The following is a 23804-nucleotide window of genomic DNA, read 5'->3' as shown; positions in this document are numbered from 1 at the left end:
TTTCTTCCTATCACCCAGAGATAACAACTTTGAAAATATTGACACATATGCATGTAGTATTCTCATTTTGCTGTATGCTTGTATGGAGTATGTTCTGGGTGGAGGGGGGGTGGTGGTGACTTAAAACAACAGAAATTTATTCTTTCACAGTTGTGGAGTCTAAAAGTCCAAAATCAAGGTCTTAGCAAGGCCACAGTTCCTCCAAAGTCTCTCAGTAGAATCACTCCTTGCCTCTTCCTAACTTCTGGTAGTGGCAGCAATCCTTGGCCTTACTTGATTTACAGCTGCATTGCTCCAGTCTCTGCCTCTGTAACCATGTGGTGTTCATCATGTGTGTCTGTCTTCACATTGTCTTCCCTGTTCTTATAAGGATACCAGCCATATTGGATTAAGGGTCCAGTATGACCACATCTTAATTATGTCTGTAAGGACCCGATTTCCAAATAAGTTCACATTCTGTAATGGGAGGTGTTCATCGTATCTTTGGGGGATACAATCAATTCTGTCAGAAACACGTTACTTACAGAATTAGAATTTTGTTTACGTATTATTTCAGGGCTTTTTTCATTGTGAACAACTTACATTGTCATTAATGAAGATAATTACATTTGATTACAGTTCTCCAGTTGACTTACTTTGATTTCGAATGTGGTAAAAATCTTTAATTTAGAATTCCAGTTGTCAAATAATATGGTAATGTACTTTATCACCCCATGGTGCTTTTGTGAAGAAGTAAGACACCCCTCTGAGGGACGCTGTGTAAACCTGGCATGTTATTATTTTCCTCTGGCATTGCAGGGACACTAGACATTTGACTTGTTCTCCTCCTTTCCCCTGCATATTGGCAATAAATATAAGATCCACGTGTCAGCTTCAGTCTAGTGTACTTGGCTGTGAGTCATCTTAACAACCAGGAGAGCAATTCTTGGTGAGGTGGAATGAGCAGCGCTTTAATAGCGGTGCTTAGTGGGAAGGCTGTCTGAGAGGCAGAAAAAAGACTTAAAATTAAATGGACTTTACAGAAAATTGTCTTTGTAGTTTGGAGTCAGGGTTGCAATTTTCAACTTTCTTTTCCCTCACTTACCTGTTGCTAAGAGATCACATTCAAGGTAAAATTAATGCTTCTCCATTACAAAGCATGTAGTCAGCAGTGGAAGAGGAAATATGACATGCGGTTCCTGTGTCAGTTAGGACTTTAGAAAAATGCGTGGCATTAAGCGACAGAATCATGTGTCCAGTAGACATTTGACAAATGATTATTAAATGAATCAGCGGGTACTGAGTAGTAAGTGTTAAGGGCCTGTCATTGTGACTGGATGCTTTTTGCCTTATCTTCTTTGTTTTTTCCTTTCTTCAGCTTTTTAACTCTTAAGAAAATCGAAAAGCATTCTATCAAAGTAGAGTTGATAGTCGTTATCAACCACTAGAGTTCACTGTAATATTAACAGAAATTGCCTATGACTCTAGAATCTGTTAGAACCAGGGAAAAAGTTATATCAGGACACTTTTTTTTTTTTAATTTATTCATTTGTTTATTCATCTATGGCTGTGTTGGGTCTTCGTTTCTGTGCGAGGGCTTTCTCTAGTTGCGGCAAGCGGGGGCCACTCTTCATCGCGGTGCGCGGGCCTCTCACTATCGCGGCCTCTCTTGTTGCGGAGCACAGGCTCCAGACGCGCAGGCTCAGTAGTTGTGGCTCACGGGCCCAGTTGCTCCGCGGCATGTGGGATCTTCCCAGACCAGGGCTCGAACCCGTGTCCCCTGCATTGGCAGGCAGATTCTCAACCACTGCGCCACCAGGGAAGCCCTCAGGACACTTTTAATTGTGTAATACGATTTCAGGGATAGCAACGGAGTTCCACTGATAATAGAGGTGAAACTGGAAGATACATGCTATAGGGTGATTAAGTTCTAGACCTAGGTAGTACTGCCACATTTTCCTTTCAGTGTTCTTGAAAGCTAGTATCTTGTATGTGAGTGTTCCTTGTATCCTCAGAAACATCATGCTGACCAATGATCACCATCCAGTTCCACGTCAGCCACATCCTTCATTCAACAAATATTCACATCTAATTCAAGTAAGGCTTCACTTGAGTTTCTGGGACACTACAATGCAGTGCAAGATGAGGCTATTTTTTCGTAAGGTTCACTCTGTAATTTAGGAGATAATACCTGCAAATAATTAGAACAGCAGTCCCCAACCTTTTTAGCACCCGGGACCGGTTTCCTGGAAGACAGTTTTTCCACGGGGGTTTGGGGGGGATGGTTCAAGTGGTAATGCGGGCGACGGGGAGCAACAGATGAAGCTTTGCTCACTCACCTGTTGCTCACCTCCTACTGTGAAGCCCGCTTCTTAACAGGCTGATGATTGGTACTGGTCCTCGGCCAGGGAGTTCGGGATCCCTGAATTAGAAGGAAATGCTTCCTTTCCCCCATGTTAAAGGAAGGGCTTAGAGCTAGTTCAGCTTGAATATTGTTTTAATGAGATGAGTTTTCTAACGTAATACTAATGGTCTATTACATAAGAATAAATGTACTCATAAGCCACCGCCATTAAAAAAAAGACACACAGTCTGCCCAAACACTAAGCTTTCAGAAAATTTATATTCCTTTAATTTTTCTCTTCATATTTAATATAAGATTAAAAATAAAGTGAGAATTCAAGTGGGAAATTAGTTCAGGTGTCATCATTAGCCTTTCTCACTCACCAAAGCCACATTCTCAAAGTTTAACAGTGTCTCAAACAAACACCTTCTAATGGGCTTTATTAATCTGTTCTGTGCACTTCCCCCTCTGGAATTTCACTATGGGATTGCTCTTTCAAGGTACTTTGACATGAACTTTGATTTTAAATGGGGTTTAATATGCTTTGGTCAGGCCACCGACACAATACTTAACAACCCAAATACGCTCTCCCATATGGAGGGTACCATCTGGGGTATTAAATATTTTTTCATAAAGGTTCCATTGCTCCCTCTGTTTCCTTTAACCAAAATAATAGTAGACAAGGCACAGTATTTCATGAACATTTTTAAGCAAGTCTCTCTCAATAAATGCATTCATTTCATTCACAGTTTTCTAAAGAAAAATGACTAGAGATATTACCGACGCAAGTTCGTGTGCCTGACGCACAGTGAGGCCAAACAATACCAAAACGTCAGCGCTTGGAATAGAGAAAGGTTTATTACAGGGCCATGCAAGGAGAACAGGCGGCTTCTGCTCAAAAAAACCCTGAACTCCCCCACGGGTTTCAGCAAAGCATTTGTAAAGACCCGGTGAGGGAAGGGTGTCCGAGGGTATGTGATCAGCTCAGGCACAATTCTCTGGTTGATGGTGAGGTAACAGGGCAGTTGACGTTATCAATCCTCAGGCGTCAGCAGGTCTGCAGGCTAACTGATCACTATCATCAGGTAGTTAAAGTCTTCCATTTGGTGGTTGTTTTAGCATCTGAAAAACTCAGGAAATATGCATAAGATACTGTTATCTGGGTACTTCAGAGAGGAGCTACAGGAGAGGATATATGGGAGGAGTCTGACTTGGGAAGGCCCCATTGGGCCCTGCTCAGCTGCAGAGACAGTAAAGAGAAATAAAATAATAATTATGCAGCCCCCGGGTACAGTCATACACAAGGACTAGTTGCTGATCATGATAGAGTAGAAAAAGGACTGGTGAGAGGAGGAGAAGTTTGGGCTTTATTCCTCTCTTCATCACAAACACAAGTCTCAGCTGTCTCATTTCTAAAATAATGGATCTGGAAGAGTTCCATGCTTTCCAAATCCACTGCACATCCATTCAGCTGTGAAGCATGTTCAAAATACAAATACCTTAGCTCCAGCCCAGTCCAGAATAATCTGAATTTAGGACCAGTGCCCAAGAATCTGTGTTCTTTACTCCATAGTGATTTTGATTGCCCAGCAAGGTTTGGGAACCACTATTCCCAGTAATCCCTAAGATCTATTTCAATTCCTAACGGATATGACTCTCAAAGTCTAATTCAGAGAAGTTTCATCTATAAGCTGTAATATGCCTGATTAAGATTAGAAAGGCCAGGATTGGACTCTAAGCTCTGCTGTTTACTTGCCTTGTGAGGCAAGACTTTAAATTGTTGAGACTCAATTTCTTTCTCCAAAAAATGAGGATAGTATTAGCTGCATTGCCCTGGACTGTTGCATGTATTATAGTACTTAGTATAGTAAGTACTTCCAGTAAATATTAGCTGGAAGGATAAGGGAGTGAGAGTGAAAATTGACCAGATCACAAAATGAAACATTATCAAGGCACCAGAAAGAAATATAAGTATATATGAAATGAGTGAGGAGTAACATAATGTTTGCTAAGCTTCCATTATGTCACCAACTTAATTCATTTCTTTTAATGAGCTTACAACACCTTTTAAAAAAATTTCAATGAATCAAACAAGCTTCTTCTTTTAAAGATCTGTAGGGAATCTTGAAAAGTTCATTCTAAGATATAGTAGAAGATTGTCCACAGCAAGAGATATTAAATTGTTAAAAATAAATTATACATACAATGAAATAATGAGAACAGCAAAAATTCTCCCCCAGTCTTGAATAAAGAATATTTTAAGCCTCACAGTCTCTCTTATATCAAAAGATGCTTTTTCAATATTTGCTGTCTACTTCTTAAGGATCTAATTCTTCATAACTGTTTTTAAATACATAGTTTCTTCCACCCATGGGCTTAGAGTTTGATACAGTCCACACACAATTACTTTTAGAGAGACTGAATATGGAGACAAGATTTTCTAAATGTATTGCTACTTTTGTCTTGTGGGAAAATGGGACTTTAATATTTTTTCTACTTTTGAAACTACAATTCTCATAATTTTTGTCTTCTTTCTTTCCTTTGATTCTATTAACTCAAGAGAAAATAGAAAAAACATTCAGTGGCATTCGACTAACACATTGTTGCTGTATAAAAATTCCCACACAGCAAGATGACTTGTAAGCTGAAGCCGGACAGAATGTATAGGAACTGTATTTGGCTTGTAGGGTCCAATACATACACCCTGGTACAAAGAGCATTTCAGCACAAAGAATTCAATAATCTGACACTTCTCTTGTGAAGTACATTATTCTGCTGTAGAGAAAATTGCTATGGCCAAATTTTTCAGTAGGATTCAATTCTCTATAATAGCCCAGCAAGGTCAGACCTCAAACGAAGCTGTGATCTGCCTTGTATGTCCCCTCATAACTACTGAAGACTTCCAGGGAGGTAGGAGGTCTCCCTAACCTGTCTGCTGGGATCCTTAAGCTTAGTTCGAGTTATAAGAAAGGAGGCTGTGGCCATTGAACTTCACCTGACATCGGTCTTTGTCACTGTATCCTTAACTTCTGAGTATTTGTTCCAGGGCTAGAGTATAAATAAGATGAACAGTGCCTAGAGCAGCTTCTGTGACTCACATAAGCCATAATTACACTGGCCACGCAACTATTTCCAGAACAGACATAAGACCTATAATTCAGAGAATAACATTTGTTTTAAAATATGGTTCCAGATACTTCCCTTGACTTTGTCCTAGAAATGTTGGGGTAACAGAAAAGATGACCTCTTTGTTAAGTACACATAACTTCTTAATATGCGTGTGTATTTACATATTGAAATAGCTGTTATGTCTGAGATAAATGCTAAACTGATAAACAATATAAATGCTTTTTAAAATACTCTATGATTTCCTCCTCTGTGTCTTTATTTTTAGGGATAAATAAGAGTTTTTAAAAAGGGAGTTTACTTCAACCATAATGCAGCCCTCTGCCAACTGTTGCAGAAGAGGCCTTTAGACTTTCAGAAACATTAAGCCATGGAGGACTTGGTTTATTCTGTTCAATCTGGCCATTAAAAACCTGATCCAGGGGTTTCCCTGGTGGCACAGTGGTTGAGAGTCAGCCTGCCAATGCAGGGGACACGGGTTCGAGCCCTGGTCTGGGAAGATCCCACATGCCGAGGAGCAGCTAGGCCCATGAGCCACAACTACTGAGCCTGTGCGTCTGGAGCCTGTGCTCCGCAACAAGAGAGGCCGCGACAGTGAGAGGCCCGCGCACCGCGATGAAGAGTGGCCCCCGCTTGCCGCAACTAGAGAAAGCCCTCGCACAGAAACGAAGACCCAACACAGCCAAAAATAAATAAATAAATTTATTAAAAAAAAAAAACAAAAACCTCATCCAATTCATTCACTTTGCAGAAATAAGTAAGTCTCCATGGTACCTCATGCCTCAAGTTTCCTTATGAAAATACCCTTCCTTTTAATGGAATTTAGGGCATTCTCAGCAATCATTTGAAGAATTTTGTAACCAAAAAAATTATCAGAGAAATCCCAGGGAGAAGAAATGAGCATCACCTTACATATTATTAAAAATAATACTTAAGGAAAGCAAAACTGAGATTGCAATACATCTCCTTCAAAATGATACTTTAATGACTTGAAGTGCTTTAGAATAACCTTTAGTTTTGGTGTAAACTTTGCAGAACAAATGATAATACAAGTTATATGTAATTATACCAAAATTTCGTCAAAAACTGAAACCTTTCTATAAAAAAAGGTGAGGAAAATTTTCGTATTAGGTCACCTGTCCATGTGGCATCATTTTTTCTAATACTTTTTTCATGTTTATATTTGCTAATTTTTATATCTGTTTATAAGATTGTATTAGCTATATTGGGGGGTATTTGTCTTTCTTTTATTGTTTTACTTCTTTGTGTGTGTATGTGTATGTATGTATTAAAATTGACATATAATGTTATATTAACTTCAGGTGTACAACATAATGATTTGATGTTTGTATATATTGTGAAATGATCACTACAATTAGTCTACTTAACATCTGTCATCATATATAATTACAAAAAGTTTTTTCCTGTGATGAGAACGTTTAAGATCTACTGTTTTCACAAACTTTCAAATATGCAATACAGTATTATCAACTATAGTCACCATGCTGTACATTATATCCCTATGACTTATTTTATAACTGGAGGTTTGTACCTTTTGACCCCCTTCACCCATTTTGTGTGTTTTGTAAGAATATAAATTAATCTCACGTTTTCTCAGTTTTAGTTCATTTTCAGTTGGCGATTCTCTCAACCAATCAACTGTAAGCTGAATTTTTGAAGTTTTGCCTTTTTTTTTTGAATGTTGGACAGTAACATTTTATTTTATTTTATTTTATTTTTAGGTTTTGCCTTCTTAAAAGCTGAAATATTATGCAATAATCTTTCACAGCTCAAATACTTTAATTGTATTATTGAGATACATAATGCAAATGATCTGGTTTTCAATCTGAAAATAGACTTATCTAGTCAGACTTCAATTTAAAAAGGTAAAGGTATCTAATTTAAAAAATGTTACAAATGAACTTATTTATAAAACAGAAACAGACTTACAGATATCGAAAACAAACTTATGGTTACCAAAAGGGAAACATGGCAGGGAGAGAGAAATCAGGAGCTTAGGATGAACATACACACACTGATAGATAACCAACAAAGACCTACTGTCTAGCACAGGGAACTCTACTCAGTATTCTGTGATAACCTATATGAGAAAAGAATCTGAAAAAGAATGAATATATTTATATTCATTATTATATATTTATATATTTATATTTATATATAAATATATAATATATTTATATGTATAGCTGAATCACTTTGCTGTACACCTAAAACTAACACAACATTGTAAATCAACTATACTCCAATAAAATTAAAAAATAAAAAATAAAAGTAGCCCAAGCCTAAAATGAATTTTCCTTTCAATTGAAGGCAGAATTGATACAAAGTGACTTCTTGGAAAAGCATGAAATATGCATGTATGTGTGAGAATGAATGTTTTTTTGCCTACCATCAACTTCTACTCTGGGTGTTCTAAAGAGTTCACTTCACCTGGAGTATGATTTATCAATTTACCAACACATATGCTCCATATGTCCATCATTCAATGGTATAATTTTTAACGTGTTTCATTTAAACAAAATGGCCATAAATATTTAGATGGACATCTGACAATGAATACTTTTCAAACTGGGGTAATGTTTTTAGCATCATTGATCCAGCAAGATCCAATAAGAATGACTTTTTGTTTAATAGAATTCTCTCTATGATGATGTTCCACTCCATTAGTGAAAAGGGAGTTGCTCAAGTTACAGAGATATGTTCTCAAGGACATTGGTTAATAAAACACAGACCTCTGTGCCCAGATGTTGAATGTTTACATATAGGTATTTGTTCAAGCAAACCATTTTGTTGTATTAATCGAATGACCACTGTATTAAACTTAGGCTTATGTAGACCTAATCAGATTTTTAAAATCAGTGTAGCCTATAGAAAATATTTCTCAAGGAATATCAAATCATTTTGTCTTTAGGTTTCTATACAAAAACTATAAGAACATATGCAAAAATATCAAAAGAATACATAATCAGAAGTTACTTTTACAGAGGAGGTTGTATTATATTTTTTTCTTCTGAACCCCTACATTTTAAAGTTAAGTATATTAGATTTATGGAGATGAATAAATATATGTATTTGTTAATACACTGTTGCAAGGTAGGGACATTTAGACTTATATCAGACACAATTTATATAGGTCCTCCAAAAAAAGACACTATGTAGTATTTCGCTGAGTTTGTGTAAAATATTATAGCTGTCTCTAGGATGCCTTTCCTTTGTGGAAAAGAAGCTTAATTCTGCCAAGCCGAGAGTGCAGGGCCCCTTCCTGCACTTATTTGCTTTTAGAGATTCATGCTGTCAGGTTGATAAATGGGCTTTGACAGAAGCAAAGGTAATTCAAAGCTCACTCACAGGTAGAAGAGTCTTTAGTAGATTTTTTTAAGTCTGAGAGAGGAAATATATATACAGAAAATGCATAGTATTAATTCACTGTGAGGTTGTTATTTTCCCAAACGCCAAAAACACATCATCTTTCTGAAGCTATATTTTAAATTCATCTTAATATGCTTTCATGTACATGTGTGTCTATTTATTTACAAACAAGACTATTTTTTTATCCATATGAAAGAAAATCAGTTATTCATCAAGAAAATTAAATTGGTAGCAAATGCGTTTTTCGGAAGGTAACCTTTTATAAACCAAGTACTGTTAAATACATCTTTGACTAGATCAATCTAACAGAATCATACTTTGGAATTACAGAAAAGAGTTGAAGGTTTTAGCAAATGTAGGTAAATTTTAGTTCTATACTCTTTGCTTTTGATGTTTGACAGATCAATTCATTAGTGATGAAATAATGGGATAAGTCTGCAGAGAGAGCTCAATTCATTGCATTTATCCCACCCACCTTAGTTCATCTGCAGAGTCGGTGCTCTGATTTCATGAGAACATATCCCATCATCCTCCCTGGCATAAGCCCTTCACTTTTCACTTAGCTGTGTAATAGTTAGTAAGCTATTCCATTTTCCCTTTGCTCTTTTAGAAATACACAGGAATATAGCATTTAGAAAGAACTTTTCCTGTAGTGTTAAATAGATTCTGTAATTAATAGTATATACCAATAGTAGGATATCTGCATTCCTGGGTATTCTGAAGAGAGTGAGAACACTTTCTTTAGTTGTTATTACTTTTAGATTAGCTCATATAAATAACTACTTTTAGTACTAAACTGGTGTCAGAGCTGACTCATTTTTACTGTCTTTGTTTTTCTAAGTTTGGAAATGTAACAAGCTAATTTTCTTTGGAAGACAGTATTGGAGCAGTCCAAAACACACCATAGATGCACATTAGCACATTTCTAGATAAAAACAAAACTGGTATAAAGCTCTAAAGAAATCGTTTGGACAAATAAAAATACCCAATTCAATGAAGGGTTTTACCAGGTCTGGTCATCTTTGGCAGAAATAATATGTGAGATCTATTTCAAAAAAATGCAAACAGGATAACGTTTATAACTATATCAGTTATTCTATTGAGCATTGCAGTTGCCTCGCCCTAAAATGTGTGCTCCTCTGCACAGCTGTAAGAGAGTGGTACAAAGAAAACCATATATGATCTCATTTAAATGGCTTGTAATTGCATACGCACATAAAGGCTTGTGCACCGATAATTATGATTTAATATAAACAGACACAATTAGGAAGAAATGAGAAAAAGGGAAGCACTGACAATGTGTGAAGGAATACAGAGGAGGGAGGGATGGCTATTTGACTAAGAGCAAGGAAAGGCTTTGTGGAGGAGTAACCATTTTACATGGGTTTTGGAAGATGTGTAAGATTTCACAGGTAGTGTTGTTAGTGGAAAGAGGCAACAGTAAGAACAGGGAACAGCATGAGTGGAGACACGAAGTCCAGAAATCTGAAGCCATTTCCGAGAGTCATTTTATCTCAGTCTCCTTACACGGAGCACATTATGGGAATGAATCAAATATAAGGTGAGAATGATAGCTGCATGCAGTCATCTGTTCATTCACTCATCCGTTCAGTTCACCGAGGTCCTGAAATGAGCTATACCCTGGTATAAACTACTGATAAATTCAGAAAAAAATGTGAATAAAATATAATGCTTGTCCAGGAGGAAATCATTCTTTATTGTGGAATATGGAAATAAAAACAGATAATTACAAGACCATGTAATAAATTCTTTACTTGGAATGTTCGGAGTGTTATGAGAATAAAATGCATGTATGAATTAAATCTGCTTGGGAGAATCAGGAAAAACTTACTGGAAAAATTGACATTTGGCATGGATCCTGAAGGGTATGTAAATATTAGGGTGGATGAAAAGAGTATAAGATGAATTGTCAAAGCAGATGAAATAAATATTTGTAAATGAAGACAGGTGTAGAAAGGCATAATGTGTCAGGGTGGAGGACTTGAGTGCTATGCTTAGGAGATGGGACTTCATTCCGTAGCCCTACAGACTTTGCAATTCTGTGAGTAGAGAAGTGAAAGATCTTAGCTGAACTTTAGCACCATTCCTGGGCATTGATTTATAGCCTACATAGACAAACGAAATGGGCTGTAACTTAGTCAACCCACTAAATATCTAGTACCTTCTAAATTATATTCATATCTTGGTTCAAGTAGAATTTATAATGTATCAATCACTAAAAAGAACTGAAGGGTTTATCTGATAAACTATTAGCCCAATTGCTTCACCCAGTTTACTCAGTCTAACATGAACCTCTGCATTTCAAGGAGAACAGAGCAAATGAAGAGACAATAACTCATTGAGTGTCATAAGAAACTCAATGGCCAGAAAGATTTTAGATCAAGGTTATGGCTGTTTCTATATAAGGCCACCAAACAGGATAAATCTGAAAAGAAGCACATCTGCTATGTGTAATACAATAGTAGTTTCTCTAACCTCTGCCCTACTTCATATGAACACTCAATACATCTTGACGATATATAATGATTATATGGAAGGATTGTCTCACTGTGTTCATATATAATTTTATAGAACAAAATATCATTTTTAGGTAGGTAAATCATAATCCCTTTCAACATAGGTATTCAATTCCTTGTTTAAAATCCTCCAGTCCATCTCTCTAAGAATGAAATTTAAATTCCTTGCCATGCCTTATAAATATTCCAGTACCTGAACCCTGCGTAATCCTAACCTCATCTCCTGTCATCCTCTTCTGGGCTCACCTTCTAACCAAACTGCCTTTCTATCTATTCCTCAAACACACCAATATTCCAGGGCCTTTGCACTTGCTCTTCCTACTGCACACATTCTTTTTCCCCAAGATGCAGACAGCTGTTTTGTCTTTCAGAGCCTAGCCCAAATGTCACCACCATATCTGTTCTAAATTAGATAGGCACAATCTCCAATCCCAAAGCCCCAGTCGCACTCAACCATAACACCCCTCTTAACTGAAATCATTCCATTTATCTCCTTGCTATGTATTTATTCTGCCTCTCCCACCATTCCTCCCCAACACACACACACACACACACACACACCTAGATTGCAAAATATAAGAGCAAGTAACTTGCCCATTTAGCTCATTACTCTTTACATGTGGGCCTAGGACAGTAGGTGTTCAGTTGAATGAATAAAGATACAGCACTCCCATATATTTATATCATTATTTTCAAAGATGCTGTTAATAATGAATACAAACTATTTCTGGGTGCGACTGAAAGGAACAACATATAACTCTTAGTTCTTTCTACACTAGGCAAAAGGTTCTTGGTTTGGTTGAAACTTTCATCTATTTGAGCGGCCTAGCCACGCCACTCTGCATATGAGATTCATTCCCCCTGATACATTGCTCATCATTTGTACCAGGAAAATTAATAGGAATTAGGAGGAAATGTTAGTGGCCTTTCTTCTTCTCCTCCTACACTAGCATATAATCAACCATGTCCTTCTCATCTTCAGAGTACTTATTAAAGCTTTACTGAAAAAGCCTTTGAAAGGGAGCCTGCATGAAAGAAATTACGTGACTGTCTAGACCTCACCCTTTCTTACAGAGACGGATGTGGATAAAAGTGACAGTATCATATTTGCTGTGTGCAGTATGTTTTAACAATATGTTACCATCAACTTTGTTGTTGTTGTTGTTCCTGTTGTCTTATTTTCATTTATTCAGCTCTGTTCTATAATCATGCATACAACTTTGCATTTGCCTGGAAGTGCTCCTTTTACATGGTATGATACTAATCATAGTGATGATAGAGTACTGTTTATAGATTAGCAACATACTGAGGATTGAAAGAGCCAGAGATTAAATCAAAAGGGAAAATAACAGATCACAGAGCTGGTTCAGCTAGCTGGTCAGCTTGGACCTCCAGCACATATGTCTCAGTCTCCAGAGTCTAAGTTTCTACCTCTAAGGTATCTTCCCTCACAAGAAAAAGATCTGTAACCTAAATGAAGATTCAGATTCTTTATGTCTGAGATATGTGATTTTTTAAAGAATCACAGGCAGTTAACTATGCACCAGGGTTGAGAACCAGAGGTCTGGATTATGACTTGAGAACCTCAAGGCAGGTGGCCAACTCTCTTCCTCTTTAGGTAACACTAGCTATGTCACAACAGAGAGCAAAGGTCAGTGTCTGACTATCTGGGTATGGGCCCTACCGTGTCTCATGGGAGGTGATGTCTGTAACTACATTAAATCTGATGAGAAATGTGATTTTTCAAGAGCTTTTTAAATCCAAAATTTCCTTCATTCCTCTTTCCTTCTCTCCTTCCTTCAATTATTCTTTGAATCAGCTTCACGATTTCACTTTATCTATTAAAATTTTCTTCATTTTACCTCCATATATCCCAGAAGCAAAGTTCAAACAGTTTTAAATTCAGAGGTGTACACAATATTCCAGCAAGGCGTGGCATAGTTCGTGTAGGCGTAAAGCCAGTATGCCTATTCCAATGTGCATTTTGATCTCCTAGGAATATTTATATCTCTATAATCTTCTTAGGGTTAAGTAGCATGCAAATACTATTTGGCACATATATTTTATTCTAGTGAGGCAGTTAATTTGCTTGCCCCTGTATAGTCTGAAGTCTGAAAGCATGCTGTCTTTAAAGCTCTTAGAATAGAGTGGAATGAATTTTGTCTGTTATGACACAATATGTCTGAAGGACCACCTCTTCATCATCAAGTTTATGTTACCAACTCTCTTAGTGTGTACTAAGTTATGTCAATTAAACCTACATCCAGATACAACATGTTCACCTTTTGTGGTAATGTCCTTTATCAGAAAGTATCATTTTTTTAAAAAATTTATTTTATTTTTATTTATTTATGGCTGTGTTGGGTCTTCGTTTCTGTGCAAGGGCTTTCTCTAGTTGTGGCAAGCGGGGGCCACTCTTTATTGCGGTGCGCGGGCCTCTCACTATCGCAGCCTCTCTTGTTGCGGAGCGCAGGCTCAGTAATTGTGGCTCACGGGCCCAGTTGCTCCGCGTCATGTGGGATCTTCCCAGACCAGAGCTCGAACCCGTGTCCCCTGCATTGGCAGGCAGATTCTCAACCACTGCACCACCAGGGAAGCCCCAGAAAGTGTCATTTTAATTCATACTTTATTTAACTCTCTTTTGAAGCCTGTTACTATTAAAAAGAAAAACATTTAAAAATGCATTTCTTTCATGCAGAAATGTTCCAAAGGAAAATCTTAAAGATAGAAACTTCTTTCTTTCTTTTTTTAAATTTATTTATTTTATTTTTGGCTGTGTTGGGTCCTCATAGCTGCACAAGGGCCCTCCCTAGCTGTGGTGAGCGGGGGCTACCTCGTTGCGGTGCACGGGCTTCTCATTGTGGTAGCCCTTCCCATTGTGGAGCACAGGCTCTAGGTGCGAGGGCTTCAGTAGTTGTGGCACACGGGCCTAGTTGCTCCGTGGCATGTGGGATCTTCCCGCACCAGGGCTCGAACCCGTGTCTCCTGCATTGGCAGGCAGATCCCGAACCGCTGCGCCACCAGGGAAGCCCTCTTTCTACTTTCTTAAAACATAAATAAGACTTTAATTTAAAACAATGGTACTAAACTATACTGCTGGTGTTGATGTTTGCTCATCTAAATTGCTTTTAAATCTTTATACTTATAAAGTCCTCTACACTTTATTCAAACAAACAAATATTGAGTAAGCTACATTTTATTCTTATTTTCTCAAATTATTCATATGCCAAAGAAGAAAGCCAAAATTGCACTTTTTCAGCATTTCAACAGAGTTAATATTATTATAGATGTTAACTTTATGAAGATCTCAAACAGAAAGGGAGATCGGATATGGAACATTATTACACAGATTATCTATTAATGTAATTCACCACATTAAAAGATTAAAGAAGGAAAAAAATAATGGTCTTACCAACAGACGAAACAACTCTCATTCATTTCAAACAATAGCTTAGCAAACTTGGAATAAAAGGGAATTTTCTCCATCCTCATGAAATGTTATATTTAGCGATGAAACATTGGAAGAATACCTTTAAAATTTGAAACTAGGCAAAAATGCTCATTATCACTGCTTCAATACATCTTACTAGAGGTCTTTCGTGCAAAAGACAAAAACGGAAGAGAAGAAGTTGTAATGATTGGAAATGCTATCTATATCTACATACACATTAATGTGATTATATGATATATATGTAAAAATCTAATGAAACATATGCAAAGCTTTTGCAAAATGATGTTAAGTTGGAAGTTTACAATGAGTTGCAGAGACAACAGATATCAGATACCAAAGAGAATGGCAGACAAATAAATTACAAATTTTCAAAGGAAACTTTCAAAATAATTTACATCCTGTCTCTTAATATCCCTCATCATGACATGTTTATGAAAAAGAATTGAAAGGGAATTGTGGGTAGGTAGAGACCATTTAAGAGATTGTTTTGGTTAGATCTGATAATATATGTGCTTCACACTCACCCTCTAGAGTGGAACTGATAAGGAGAGCACATTCTACATGCCAAGATGCCTAAAAAGAAAGCCTTCAATGATCCTACTTGGAGAATTTGATATATGACCCTGCTATGTAGAAGGAATGTGGCCCACTGACTAAAGCCCAGATAGAAATCTAGAGAATGAGAGAGGAGAGGGGACAAGCTACTTTGATGAAAGAATTAAAATGAGGCAGCTGATTTAGGATCAGCCTGTATCCCAGAAGTCAGCAGGTTAAGAACGTAGATGTTTTCCAAGAATTAGAAGTGAGCCATGAAGAGAAGAGAGTTGGCTTATAACTAGTTTTACCTCTGTCTAATAAGAGTCAAATGTGGAATTTAACAGAAAGAGTCTACATCACCCTGGAAAACTAGGGAGCCAAGGCCGCATATACAAGCTGGAAGAAAATGGTGTGCCACCCATTTCATTGTAGTTGTAGAAGGACAAGACCCAGCAAGGGAGCTTTTGTGGAACTTATGAAAGATCCCACAATGCAGTCAGCTTTGAATATCTGCCAGGCCCAAGCCAATTCTCCTCAAAGATTTTTTTTTTTTTTTAATTTAAGGCATTTAGACCTAAATGTATTGTTCAGATAATTTTACAAGTTCATCTCCAAATTTATTTGGGATTAAAAGGTCAAAAAGTTGGCAAGATAAATTCTAAGAACAAAATTGGTGATAGGAATTTTCTGTACCCGACATGAAAACTTATTTTAAAGCCTGAGTAGTTAAGAGTATGGTATTAGCACAGTGTTAGACAAAACAAACAAATGGAACAGAAATAGAAACTATAAAATAGGTCCACATATATATGAGTAATTAATTTACAAAAGCTCTATTAGAAATCAGGGGAAAACAATGGTCTATTGACTCTAATCAACAAGTGATCCTGAGATACTTGGGGGTTTGGGATGGATAGAACTCTACCGCATAGAATGCACAAAATAAATTCTGTGGTAGATTAAAGACCTAAAATTTAAGAATAGAAATGTAAAACTTATAGAGCGCATATGAAAATGTTATGACTCCTGAGTGAAGACAATTCTTTTTCAAGCAAGACACTAAAAGTACAAACTCCAAAGAAGGCATTTAATAAACTTGACTTAATTAATATTTGAAAGTTCAGTACAACAGAAGACATGATAAACTAAAGTGAAAAAAGAATACCACGGAGTGTGAAAAGATATTTACAATACTGGGATATATAAACCAAATTTTAAAAATAGGCAAAATAGCAGTTGATGTGAGAAGAGATCCAAATGTCCAGTAAACATGAAAAGATACTCAGTCTCAGTAGTAATCAAGTAAAGGTTGATTGAAACTATGCCTAAATACTATTTCACAACTATCAGATTCCAAAGAAGGCTAACAAGAGCATGGTGAGGGTGTGGAGAAATAGAAATTCTCATATACTATCTGTTTGACAAACAACAGTTTGGAGTAAAATTTTGTAGAATCACTTTAGGGAGAAATTTGACAATAGCTAGTAAAGTTCAAGATTTCCATACCTTACGACACATTAATTCTTCTCGTAGATAGACCTTGGAAAAGCCCTTGTACAGGAGCACATTGAGATGTGCCCAGGAATGTGAACTGCAGCTTTGGAAAGAACACAAATGTCCATTATCAGACTTCTATATTGACACATTTGGGTGGATTCATACAATGTAATATTCTACTGCAGTTAAAAATGAGTGAACCTATAAGAATCCTCCTGTGAATGCAGGGGACACGGGTTCGAGCCCTGGTCCGGGAAGATCCCACATGCTGCGGAGCAACTAAGCCCGTGCGCCACAACTACTGAACCCACACACCATAACTACTGAAGCCTGCGCACCTAGAGCCCATGCTCCACAACAAGAGAAGCCACCGCAATGAGAAGTCTGCGCACTGCAACAAAGAGTAACCCCTGCTGTCTGCAACTAGAGAAAGCCCGCGCGCAGCAACGGAGACCCAATGCAGCCAAAAATACATTAATTAATTAATTAATTTTTAAAAAATCAGTGAACGTAGAAATAGAGGAGAGTATGGTGTACAGTGGAAGAAAAAGGAATAATTATAAAAGGAAGATAAAGTGATGAGGGGAAAGTACATAATACAAAGAAAACATCAGTAGCAAGAGTAAACACTCAGTAAGAAGTGCCATGTACTTTCTTACGCTTCACATAATTTTTCCCCCTGGTCTGTTACCACCTAAGTCCTTGCTTTAGATAGCATAAAAGCAGGGTCCTAGAACATATGTTTTAATTTAGCTGCTAAATCATTCAGAGTGCCCTCCATAAATCCTATAATTAGAAACATTTAAACATCACTGGATAAAGGCTCCTCTACTATTTTAAAAACGCTAATAAAATGTTTGAGTTGTAAAATGTCACCTGATTTTTCCTACAAATCATAGATGTTATTAACCTTGTATTGAAAGATGTGTTTAACTAGGATACCTTTTCTTTGCCTCACACTTGATTATCAATTTAATTTTTTTAAAATAATAGTATGTGCAATGAATATGATAAAAATGTCAAAATTTCTGGATTACTTACAAAATAACAACATTCATAAGAATCCACCTGCCAATACAGGGGACACAGGTTCAATCCCTGGGCCAGGAAGATCCCACATGCTGCGGAGCAACTAAGCCTGTGCTCCACAACTACTGAGCCTGCGCTCTAGAGCCCACAAGCCACAACTACTGAGCCCGCGTACCACAACTACTGAAGCCCATGCTCCTAGAGCCCATGCTCTGCAACAAAGAGAAGCCACTGCAATGAGAAGCCCGCACACCACAACAAAGAGTAGCCCTGCTCGCTGCAACTAGAGAAAGCCCGTGAGCAGCAATGAAGACCCAACACAGCCAAAAATAAATAAATAAATAAATTAATTAATTTAAAAAAAAAGAATCCTCAAAAGTGATTCATGTAAGTGGGTGAGCGAATCTTGAAATAGGCTCTCTAAATTATACAAACTAGTCCCAAAGCCATTCGGTAGTATTATCTTTAATGTATACTCACTTGTAACAAGCCAGGGTTTTTTTCTAATCTGTATCACTGCTATATCTATTCTTGTACCAACACCCCACTGCTTTAATTACTGTAAATTTTAATATGTCTTAGCATCTACAGGTGGAAGTATGGAGGGCAGGGACTTTGTCTTACCTCTGTATCCTCGGTACCCAGAACAGTACCTAACATATTAAGAGCAAAATAAATATAGTTAGAATGAAACAAAACAAAACAAAACATTCATTTTATTTTTTGACTGTGATTAAAAAAATTGGTGTGAAAAAGTATTAGTGAATTAACAAAGTACTATTAAAACCCTTAATATTTAATCATTTGATTTATTAGAAACCACTGGAACTCACTATTAAGTAAATGACTAGTGAATGATAATTGGAATAAGATTGTTCTTTAGAAGGAAATAAAATTCTTCTTATTTGCATTTATCCCTGTTTTCAAAAGTCATCTATAGCAAAGTTTTCTTTGAAGAGGTGGAGCCACAGAAAGCTATAAAATGAGTAAACTTGCCCTAGGCCTTAGCAATAGTACCAAACTGAACTGTAACACATACATAACTTGCAGTATTTTGGAATAATGAAGAAAAATCCTTAAAAGGATTTCTGGTGTTAAAAGAGCTATACATACTATTGATTTCCAGAGAAAGGAGCTGCTTTCAAATTCCATTTCTAAATAGTAAGCAGGCTTTCTTATATTTAAGATTCTGAATAAGATTATTAAAATCTAATCAAGGAAATATCAAACCAGCTAAACTATTAAGCATTTATTCTAAAGCTGACCACATTTTATATTTCTTAGATTTTCCACCCAATTATTAATAATCATATATGCATATGTATATTTTGATCATTTTATATGCAATTTTATAAGTGGAAATATCGATTTAGAAGCACTGTATAACATTTTCTTACTATGGCACTTCAGTTTCTTTTGCTTAGAACTTCACAAGAAGTCCCAATGATATACCTCCACAATGACTCATATTTCTGTCTCTTTCTATATTGCAACATTATTATTTTAGGTTTCCTTGCATGATTTTTGGCCAAGATAGCTGAGATTTCATGAGCTTATCTCAAAAACGTTACCAAGGTTCATTTTTCCCATTCCCCAACTTCTTATTTAAAAATAAAAAAGTCAAAATTATCAGATAGCCTTTTTAAGAAATCTCTTAAATATAAAACAAACTTGTTTAAGAAGAGCATTTTTTTTTTTACTTTCTTCTTATTTCTAATAGAAAATGAATTTATGGAAAGTTGAGAAAACAGACACAGAATGGTACATGAAACTAATTAAACTGCCTTTGAAAGTCTTGGACTACGGATACAAGTCTTAAATGACTCCACATTACTTCTAGGCTAAACTTTGTCCAGTTTTATAGCAAATTTCCTGTGCTAACAAACATAGTCAAAATTGCAACAACTATGAGATTAGTAAAAGTGGAGAACCGTATATTAAATATGCATACAAAACACTTTAAATTATGTTTATTTTCCCCAGCTATGAAACATGAGTTTTATTCTGAATTGCTGAGAATAAAATACGGTAAAATAAGGATTTGTCCGTCCATACTTAACATAATTCAGATATTTTGTAAATTTTTAGATGCAACTAAACTGAACTGAAAGTTTGGCTGTCTGGACGGTTGGTAGATACTGATGAAAAAGACCTTTTAAAAAAGCAAGGAGGTTAAACTGAATCTTGACATTATCAGAATTTGATTTTAGTTTAGTTTTCAAAACTAATCAGATTATATTATTGGTATTTAGAAATTATTCTAAATCTTGTGATATCTTTTGCACAATATAGATATGAACAATAACTTGCCACAATCAATTTTAAGAAAGAATCTTAAAAATCATGTCATTTTTATCTTTATGACATACCTCCTGAATTGTTTTGTTTTCAAGACCTTTTCCTTGAAACTTACCTATAGAGTATCTTTCTGCCATCCTTTTAAAAAGTGAAAAACCTAATTTCACTTCTGTGTATGTCTGAGCCAAATTTTAAAGGATTACGTTCTTAATCTTGACATTCAAAGGAGACATCCCGTGATGCTGTTAATGTTCCAGCAGGATTAAGGAGTGAGACTGCAGTGTCTCTAAGAGCACTCCAACTTATCTTCAATATGCTCATTTCTCAGTGATGGGGCAAGGAGGGACAGAATCTCTAAGCCCTTGACCTCATCAAAGAAGTCAGCTGTGTCAAAGTGTGACTACCTTTAATTTATTATGCAATACCGAGGGAATTAATGCAGTATTTTTGTTTGTAACACTTTCCTCCCCAGTCTTATTCAGTGATGCTGAAATGATAAATAGGAAATGCCGAACATCATGAATATTTTTTCTTTAAAAATTATAAAGTGGAAATGAAATAAAAAATCTATAATCATGTATTACATATAGGGTGCTCTGGCCAACACTTTTGCCATTTACTCTTTTTCATTGTACTTGTTATATTCAAAGAATAAATATTATCCAGGAATTCCATGTAAAGATTTGATACACAGTTTTGATTCAGGTGATTAAGAAATGCCTCTATACTTCCTGACATAAGTATATTAAGACTGAAGCTGAGCTGCCTATAGTATGGGCACATAAAATACTAACTGGAAAGGAAGGCTGCATTTGCTTTCCAATAGTGAATATATAGATTGATTGCAGGGAAATATTTAAAAGTTGAGAAATATATGATAGGTCCATTTACAGGGACAAGAATTTAATTTCCCTGCATCAATAGCCTGAGATGTGAAATTAGTTAAATATATGGCTATGGAGTCCTGTTATAGAGAAGTTAGCACTGTGGTTGAATTCAATCATTGGCTTTCATCTAAACAAGTGTACAGCATTTTTGTCAACTTTCCTAATTCAGCAATGATATCTAGAAGTGTTAAACAAGTATTTTGACTCGGCAACTTCTAAAATTGATCATAAAGTCAAAAACATTTTGTGACATCCTCCTTATCTGATTCTCATGTTCATCTTTTCCTCTTCGCTAAGATATCGCAGCCTTTTTTCTACAAATGACCATGTCAAATCTTTTGATGGCAGATTTAATGCCTAACAGGAAGAAACTCTTTAAAGAAGGCCAGAAAATAAAAAAGTAAGTTGAAAAACACAAACAGTGGATTTTTGCCAGCTAAGAAAGCATCAGGAAACTGAATCAGTTAATCCAGTTCACCCTTGGTTTTGCTTTGTTTGGAAAAATAGAATCTTTCTCTTGTAGCTTTATAGAAGCTTGATAGATGAGGTAGAAAATGAATGAGATTTTAGTTCCTGCTCTCTGTGAAGCCTGTGCTGTCCCTATCACTCTCTCCTTCCATTCATCTTTTTGATGTCCAGACCTATGTAAAAAGAAAGCAGAGGAGAGTTGCTTTTACTGGTTTTAAGTAAATAAATTAAAATTGCTACAAAAAGCCTAATCCTTGATCTACAGCATTTCAAAAGACTTTTCAGATGATGATCTCCCACAAGTATTTTTAAGATCCTATATACATTATCATGCACAATAGGCATCTTGTTTTGGTTTACAAAATTTGAAGACAGGTATATATGTATATGATATGCACAGAGAAAACAGTATAGAGAAAATCCCACTTTCAGAAAAGAATCAGTCCTAGCAGGAGTAGTAACATGTGTATGTTTCTGTCTCTATAAGTATGGGACTATTTTATATATATCTGTGCATGAAACATATCGTCTTGGGCATCTCTTTTAAGACAGGACCATACAAAAACAAGCCTGGTATCTTTGCAACTCATGCTAGATAGAGGTCAGAATTCCAAAAGGGTCAGAGCCAAAGCACAAAGAATAATACATATTTGATCAAAATTCACTCGTAGGCTGAGAGGTGATTGGCAGAGAACAAGCAATATTAAGCACTCAGCTCTTCTCAGAGAAACCACAGTGAATACATAGCCAAGAATACCATCTGTTGAATATGAAATTCTTGGATCAAGATATTATAGATACATTTCCCCAAATAGCAGGGACAGAAGTCTTTCTGGAAACAAAATCACAATAGCGTTGCAGAGACGCCAAGTGAAAGAGAGGCAAATAACTGTTCACTGTATTGTGGGGAGCAGACTTCCTTACTGCTAGTGCAGGGTGTGATTAATTACATGGCATGGCTCGCGATGCTGGTAGTAAATAAACGTAGTCACCCAGTTTGAATAATTTCTAAATCAGTATGTCAACTACTAGCCACGGGTAGATCAAAATCATTTCATCCTGTGTGGTGTCTGTACCTTCATTCACTCTCAGAATTCATCGTGTTCCCTGTCATTTATCATGTTTTATAAAGCTAATAGAATGATGACTGAGTGATATTCAATGGAAGATTTATATTACAAGATTAATGAATGACACTTATCCCTAAGTAAAACTGAGACACAATTCTACACTTTATATTTAGATCTGTATTCTTAGAAAAGACATGTTTTTCTATATATCAAAAAAATTGCCTTGGCTAAAATGTGCCTATATTTGAGCCTGCATCTTTTTTAGGGAAGCAACCTGGTATCTAGAAGTAGACAATTGTTGATGTAGAAATGACCTACGCTAATGAGAAAAGACATAGAAAGTGAAGGAGGAAGAGTGACAAACGCAGTGGTAGAATGTACAGATTTTAATGAAAAGGACCCTGATTCCCTTAACTGCACTCATTGAAAAAAGTTGGATGCCAATGTGAAAGGGACTAAAATGTTGATTGATTCAGAATTTCATCTCATGACCTTGTTTTTTATTCACACTAATTATATGCAAATGTTTTATTTTGTATTTACCTTGGAAATTTCTATATTTTTCTTCAGTTTCCTGGAGCATCATACATTGCTATTAAGACACAACTAATTATTATTTTAAAATATAGTAGGGGCTCAATAATTAAAGGAGGGACTAGAATGATGGCATAATAAGAGCATTCTTTTAAGTACTTTATACCTATTAATTCATTTAATTCTTATAACAATTCTAAGGAGTAGATGCAATTACAATCCCCAATTATTTCTGTAGGGAAACTGAGGCAGAGATTTCAAGTAAAAGGCCAAAGTTTACTCAGTAAACTGATTTGAACCCAGCCCTTTTTCTCCACATCCTGTGCTTCTAACCACTTTGAAATATTACACATGAAAATAGCCAAAACACCATCCACTGGGACTGTTATTATCCATGTAGAGGGATCTAACAGAAAGGCCCATTTTCTTCTGGTAATTTTGAGAGGTGCATATGACAAAGAATTTCTGTAAATACTTCTATCAACAGATTGCAAGCAACACAAAGAGCAGCACAGTTATTTAGGTGAATTCGGACTTATAAACGAAACACTTAAAGAAAGTTTAGTGACTGTCTCTTGATTTTCCCTGAGCCTTTCTTTATGTCTTATACATGCCATACCTTTTGTTTTGTGTTATATTTGTATATGTCTCTTTTCT

General features: G+C 36.2%; 1 protein-coding gene and 1 long non-coding RNA gene across 7 annotated transcripts in view; one reads left to right on the top strand and one right to left on the bottom strand.

Annotated features, from left to right (window-relative positions):
• Positions 1-23804, top strand: part of PCDH7 (protocadherin 7) — a 407243-nt gene that overhangs the window by 328924 nt on the left and 54515 nt on the right. The gene's annotated exons all lie outside the window — the stretch shown is intronic.
• Positions 1512-23800, bottom strand: LOC309627393. Its single transcript, XR_014243716.1, has 3 exons — positions 20304-23800; positions 18515-18543; positions 1512-3563 (listed from the first exon to the last, which is right to left on the bottom strand). It is a non-coding gene; the product is annotated as an uncharacterized lncRNA (long non-coding RNA).

This window comes from Balaenoptera borealis (genome assembly GCF_965194805.1).
Source record: "Balaenoptera borealis genome assembly, chromosome: 4".
NCBI classification, from domain to species: domain Eukaryota; kingdom Metazoa; phylum Chordata; class Mammalia; order Artiodactyla; family Balaenopteridae; genus Balaenoptera; species Balaenoptera borealis.
The sequence above is the reverse complement of the archived record's forward strand: the minus strand, read 5'-3'. Positions and strand labels throughout refer to the sequence as shown.